The sequence below is a fragment of the Scyliorhinus torazame genome, unplaced genomic scaffold, assembly GCF_047496885.1.
Source record: "Scyliorhinus torazame isolate Kashiwa2021f unplaced genomic scaffold, sScyTor2.1 scaffold_141, whole genome shotgun sequence".
Taxonomy (NCBI): domain Eukaryota; kingdom Metazoa; phylum Chordata; class Chondrichthyes; order Carcharhiniformes; family Scyliorhinidae; genus Scyliorhinus; species Scyliorhinus torazame.
Window position 1 is genome coordinate 300349 of NW_027307868.1, and position 6000 is coordinate 306348.

A 6000-nucleotide genomic window follows, 5' to 3' on the forward strand; every position below is an offset into this window, starting at 1 on the left:
CAGAGACCACGCCCCTGTCCCTAAGCCACACCCACTCTGGAGACCACGCCCCTTCTCAGAGACCACGCCCCTAGCAAGAGACCACGCCCACTCTGGAGACCCCGCCCACTCCTCTGAGACCACGCCCATTAGTCCTAAGCCCCGCCCACTCTCAGGAGACCACGCCCCTAACACAAAGCCCCGCCCCTTTCCAGAGACCCCGCCCCTTCTCCGAGACCACTCCCCTGCCCCTAAACCCCGCCCACTTAAGAGACCACGCCCACTCCTTGGAGACCACGCCCATTAGTCCTAAGCCCCGCCCACTCCGGAGACCACGCCCCTTCTCAGAGACCCCGCCCCTAACGAGTCCACGCCCCGAGCAAGAGACCACGCCCACTCTGGAGACCACGCCCCCTACCCCGAGACCACGCCCCTCTCAAGAGGCCACTCCCCCTACTCCGAGACCACGCCCACTAGCGTTAAGCCACGCCCACTCTCAGGAGACCACGCCCCTAACACAAAGCCCCACCCCTTTCATGAGACCCCGCCCCTTCTCCTAGACCACGCCCCTTCCCCTAAACCCCTCCCACTCAAGAGACCACGCCCATTAGTCCTAAGCCCCGCCCACTCCGGAGACCACACCCCTTCTCAGAGACCACACCCCTAGCAAGAGACCACGCCCACTCTGGAGACCCCGCCCACTCCTCTGAGACCACGCCCATTAGTCCTAAGCCCCACCCACTCAAGAGACCACGCCCCTAAAGAGACCCGCCCACTCCTCAGAGACCACGCCCCCAAACGAGTCCACGCCCCTAGCAAGAGACCACGCCCACTAGACTTAAGCCACGCCCACTCCTTGGAGACCACGCCCATTAGTCCTAAGCCCCGCCCACTCAAGAGACCACGCCCCTAAAGAGACCCCGCCCACTCCTCAGAGACCACGCCCATGTCCCTAAGCCACGCCCACTCTGGAGACCACGTCCCCAAAGAGACCCCGCCCACTCCTCCAAGACCACGCCCCTACCCCTAAGCCACGCCCACTCCTTGGAGACCACGCCCATTAGTCCTAAGCCCCGCCCACTCAAGAGACCACGCCCCTAAAGAGACCCCGCCCACTCCTCAGAGACCACGCCCATGTCCCTAAGCCACGCCCACTCTGGAGACCACGTCCCCAAAGAGACCCCGCCCACTCCTCCTAGACCACGCCCCTGCCCCTAAACCCCGCCCACTCACGAGACCACGCCCCCAAATAGACTCCGCCCCCTCAGAGACCACGCCCTATCCCCAAGCCACGCCCCTAGCAAGAGACCCCGCCCCCAAATCCGAGACCACGCCCCTTCTCAAGGGACCACGCCCCCTGTTTGGAGACCACGCCCTTATCCCTAAGCCCCGCCCACCCTCCAGAGACCACGCCCCCACACCTAAGCCACGCCCACTCTCAGGCGACCACGCCCATTCCTCCTAGACCACGCCCACTAGCCTTAAGCCACGCCCACTCTCAGGAGACCACGCCCCTAACACAAAGCCCCACCCCTTTCCAGAGACCCCGCCCCTTCTCCGAGACCACTCCCCTGCCCCTAAACCCCGCCCACTCAAGAGACCACGCCCACTCCTTGGAGACCACGCCCATCCCCAGAGACCACGCCCCTCAGGAGACCCCGCCCATTAGTCCTAAGCCCCGCCCACTCCCTGGAGACCCCGCCCCCTCTTTGGAGACCACGCCCCTACCAAGACCCCGCCCCTTAGCGAGACCACGCCCCCTCTCAAGAGACCACGCCCCGTCCCTAAGCCACGCCCACTCTGGAGACCACGCCCCCAAAGAGATCCCGTCCACTCCGAGACCACGCCCATTTCAATAGACCACGCCCACTTCAAGAGACCACGCCTCTATCTGTCGCGAAGCCCCGCCCACTCACTAGAGACCACGCCCCCTCCTCCGAGACCCCGCCCACTAGCCTTAATCCACGCCCACTCTGGAGACCACGCCCCTAAAGAGACCCCGCCCCCTCTTTGGAGACCACGCCCCTACCAAGACCTCGCCCCTTAGCGAGACCACGCCCCCTCTCAAGAGACCACGCCCCTCCTCCGAAACCACGCCCTAAGCCCCGCCCACTCTCCTAGACCACGCCCCCAAATAGACCCCGCCCACTCCTCCGAGACCACGCCCCTGCCCCCAAGCCACGCCCCTAGCAAGAGACCCCGCCCACTCTGGAGACCCCGCCCATTAGTCCTAAGCCCCGCCCACTCCCTGGAGACCACGCCCCTAAAGTGACCCCGCCCCCTTCGAGACCACGCCCTGCCCCTAAGCCACGCCCACTCTCAGGAGACCACGCCCATTCCTCCTAGGCCACGCCCACTCTCACGAGACCACGCCCCTTCTCAAGAGACCCCGCCCCCCGAAGCGACCCCGCCCCCTGATTGGAGACCACGCCCTTATCCCTAAGCCCCGCCCACCCTCAAGAGACCACGCCCCACACCTAAGCCACGCCCACTCTCAGGAGACTACGCCCCTAAAGAGACCCCGCCCCCTCTTTGGAGACGACATCCACACCCCCAAGACCACGCCCACTCTCTGGAGACCACGCCCCTTTGAAACCAGGCCCCGCCCACACTCCTAGCCCCGCCCACTCACGAGACCACGCCCCTAACGAGACCACGCCCCCAAAGAGACCCCGCCCACTCCTCCGAGACCACGCCCCTACCCCCGAGCCACGCCCCTAGCAAGAGACCCCGCCCACTCTGGAGACCCCGCCCATTAGTCCTAAGACCCGCCCACTCCCTGGAGACCACGCCCCTGTCCCTAAGCCACGCCCACTCTGGAGACCACGCCCCTAAAGAGACCCCGCCCACTCTCTAGAGACCACGCCCCTAAAGAGACCCCGCCCACTCTCTAGAGACCACGCCCCTTCAACGAGACCACGCTCCTACGACCAAGCCACGCCCACTCTGGAGACCACGCCCCTACCGCTAAACCCCGCCCACTCACGAGACCACGCCCCTAAAGAGACCCCGCCCCCTCCTCCGAGACCCCGCCCCTCAAGAGCCCTCGCCCCCACACCTAAGCCACGCGCACTCTCAGGCGACCACGCCCATTCCTCCTAGACCACGCCCACTAGCCTTAAGCCACGCCCACTCTCAGGAGACCCCGCCCCTGCCCCTAAACTCCTCCCACTCAAGAGACCACGCCCATTAGTCCTAAGCCCCGCCCACTCCAGAGACCACACCCCTTCTCAGAGACCACGCCCCCATTCTTAGACCCCGCCCCTAGCAAGAGACCCCACCCACTCTGGAGACCCCGCCCACTCCTCCGAGACCACGCCCATTAGTCCTACGCCCCGCCCACTCCCTGGAGACCCCGCCCCCAAAGAGACCCCGCCCACTCCTCCGAGACCACGCCCATTTCAGGAGACCACGCCCACTTCAAAAGACCACGCCTCTATCTGTCCCGAAGCCCCGCCCCTCCCAAGAGACCACGCCCTTGCGCTTAAGCCCCGCCCACACACGAGAGACCACGCCCCTACCCCTAAGCCACGCCCACTCTGGAGACCACGCTCCTAAAGAGACTCCACCCCCTCAGAGACCACGCCCTATCCCCAAGCCACGCCCACTCAAGAGACCCCGCCCCTTCTCTGGAGACCACGCCTCTACCCATAAGCCCCGCCCACCCTCACGAGACCACGCCCCTGCCACTAGACCCCGCCCACTCTTTGGAGACCCCGCCCCCTGGAGAGACCACGCCCATTTCAATAGACCACGCCCACTTCAAGAGACCACGCCTCTCTCTGCCACGCCATCTCTGGAGACCACGCCCCCAAATAGACCCCGCCCCTCTTCTGGGACCCGCCCCCTTTCTAGAGACCCCGCCCACTCCAGAGACCACGCCCCCTCCTCAGAGACCACGCCCCCTAATGAGTCCACGCCCCTAGCAAGAGACCACGCCCACTCTGGAGACCCCGCCCATTAGTCCAAAGCCCCGCCCACTCCCTGGAGACCACGCCCCTCAAGAGACCCCGCCCACTAGACTTAAGACACGCCCACTCTCAGGAGACCACGCCCACTCCTCCGAGACCACGCCCCTTTCAAGTAGTGGCCACGCCCACTCCTCCGAGACCACGCCCCTATCAAGAGACCACGCCCCTAAAGAGACCACGCCCCCGCCTCCGAAACCACGCCCTAAGCCCCGCCCACTCTCTGGAGACCACGCCCCTTTGAGACCAGGCCCCGCCCACTCTCCTAGACCACCCCCATGCCCCTAAACCCCGCCCACTCACGAGACCACGCCCCCAAAGAGACCCCGCCCACTCCTCCGAGACCACGCCCTTACCCCCAAGCCACGCCCCTAGCAAGAGACCCCGCCCACTCTGGAGACCCCGCCCATTAGTCCTAAGCCACGCCCACTCAGGAGACAACGCCCCTAAAGAGACCCCGCCCCCTCAGAGACCACGCCCTATCCCCAAGCCACGCCCACTCAAGAGACCCCGAATCCGAGACCACGCCCCTACCCATAAGCCACGCCCCTAAAGAGACCCCGCCCACTCCCCCGAGACCACGCCCCTCTCAAGAGACCACTCCCCTTCTCAGAGACCACGCCCCTGTCCCTAAGCCACGCCCACTCTGGAGACCACGCCCCCAAAGAGACCCCGCCCACTCCTCCGAGACCACGCCCCTGCCCCTAAGCCACGCCCACTCCTTGGAGACCACGCCCATTAGTCCTAAGCCCCGCCCACTCCGGAGACCACACCCCTTCTCAGAGACCACGCCCCTAGCGAGAGACCACGCCCACTCTGGAGACCCCGCCCACTCCTCTGAGACCACGCCCATTAGTCCTAAGCCCCACCCACTCGAGACCACGCCCTAAAGAGACCCCGCCCACTCCTCAGAGACCACGCCCCTATCTGGCGAGAAGCCCCGCCCACTCAGAGACCACGCCCCTCCTCCGAGACCACACCCCTGTCCCTAAACCCCGCCCCCTAAAGAGACCCCTCCCCCTCCTACGAGACCACGCCCCTACCACTAAGCCACGCCCACTCTGGAGACCACGCCCCTAAAGAGACCACGCCCCCTCCGAGACCACGCCCCTGCCCCTAAACCCCGCCCACTCACGAGACCACGCCCCTAAAGAGACCCCGCCCCTTCTCTGGAGACCACGCCTCTACCATAAGCCCCGCCCACTCGCAAGAGACCACGCCCCTAAAGAGACCCCGCCCCTCTTTTGAGACCACACCCACTCCCCCAAGACCACGCCCACTCTCAGGAGACCACGCCCATTCCTCCTAGGCCACGCCCCACTCTCATGAGACCCCGCCCCTTCTCAAGAGACCCCGCCCCCGAAACGACCCCGCCCCCTGATTGGAGACCACGCCCTTATCCCTAAGCCCCGCCCACTCCTCCGAGACCACGCCCATTAGTCCTACGCCCCGCCCACTCTCCTAGACCACGCCCCCAAAGAGACCCCGCCCACTCCTCCGAGACCACGCCCCTAGGCTTAAGCCCCGCCCACACACGAGAGACCACGCCCCTACCCCTAAGCCACGCCCACTCTCTATAGACCCCGCCCCCTCGTTGGAGACCACGCCCCATCCTCAGAGACCACGCCCATTAATCCTAAGCCCCGCCCACTCTCGCGAAAACACACCCCTAAAGAGGACACGTCCACTCCTCCGAGACCACGCCCCTGCCCCTAAACCCCGCCCACCCTCAAGAGACCCCGCCTACTCCGAGACCACGCCCATTAGTCCTAAGCCCCGCCCACTCCTCAGAGACCACGCCTCCAAACGAGTACACGCCCCTAGCAAGAGATCACGCCCACTAGACTTAAGCCACGCCCACTAAGGAGACCACGCCCACTCCTCTGAGACCACGCCCATTAGTCCTAAGACCCGCCCACTCAACAGACCACACCCCTAAAGAGACCCCGCCCACTCCTCAGAGACCACGCCCCCAAACGAGTCCACGCCCCTAGCAAGAGACCACGCCCACTAGACTTAAGCCACGCCCACTCCTTGGAGACCACGCCCATTA